Source organism: Vespula pensylvanica, chromosome 23 (genome assembly GCF_014466175.1).
Source record: "Vespula pensylvanica isolate Volc-1 chromosome 23, ASM1446617v1, whole genome shotgun sequence".
NCBI classification, from domain to species: Eukaryota; Metazoa; Arthropoda; class Insecta; order Hymenoptera; family Vespidae; genus Vespula; species Vespula pensylvanica.
In genome coordinates, this window is record NC_057707.1 from 1415483 (window position 1) to 1416391 (window position 909).

Sequence of the window (909 nt, forward strand, 5' to 3'; positions counted from 1 at the left end):
AGAAAATTCTCCAAAGATTTTGTCTTCTTTTTTTTATCAATTTCTTTTATAAATTTCAAACGCCCTTTTATTCTATCCCCTTTGCCACCCTACAAAATAAGATATAAAACGAAGCTTTTACGGAAAGAGAGATGAAGATGAAGATAAAGATAAAGATAAAGATAAAGATAAAGATAAAGATAAAGATAGACAGATAGAGAGAGAAGAGAAAGCTTCGTATTTTATAACATTATCGCCGTGCGCCTTGTTATTTTATATTATTAATATTATTATAATAATATGAAACGCTTCGAAGGTCAAAGAAACAAGAGATAATCCCTTTTTCCAGTCGAGATATCAGCACTTGCTTCTTTGAAATTCCAGCACAAGATAGAGAGACGAATTCTTGGGAAATACGGTTTTAGAGAGAAGAAGATCCGCATGCAGAGTCCCTCGCGCGTGCAAGTGCGTCGCCTAAGTGATTTACATCGTTTCCCAATTTTGGGTCTCCGACAGTAAGCACGCTTAAGGACGTTATTCTATATCCCCATTTCTCTCTCTCTCTCTCTCTCTCTCACTCTTTGGACTACATAGTCTCACGTTTTACGAGATGGTTGGACAGAGACAGAGAATGGAAAACGTGATAAGGCCTTCGACTAACCCGTTGGGTTAAGGTAGATGGAAATAGAGAATGAGTGAGAGCAAGATGGAGATAGATATATAGAGAGAGAAAGACAAAGACAGAGACAGAGACAGAGAGAGAGAGAGAGAGAGAGAGAGAGAGAGACAGAGACAGAGAGAATGCAATAGTAGTAGTAGTGATGGTAAGGGTTGCACTATAGTAAAGAAGGGATGAGGAGGAGACGGTGGATGTAGGCTTCAGCCCGCCGTCGGGTTTCTTGTAAGCCGGTAATCTTCGGTAAGTAACAA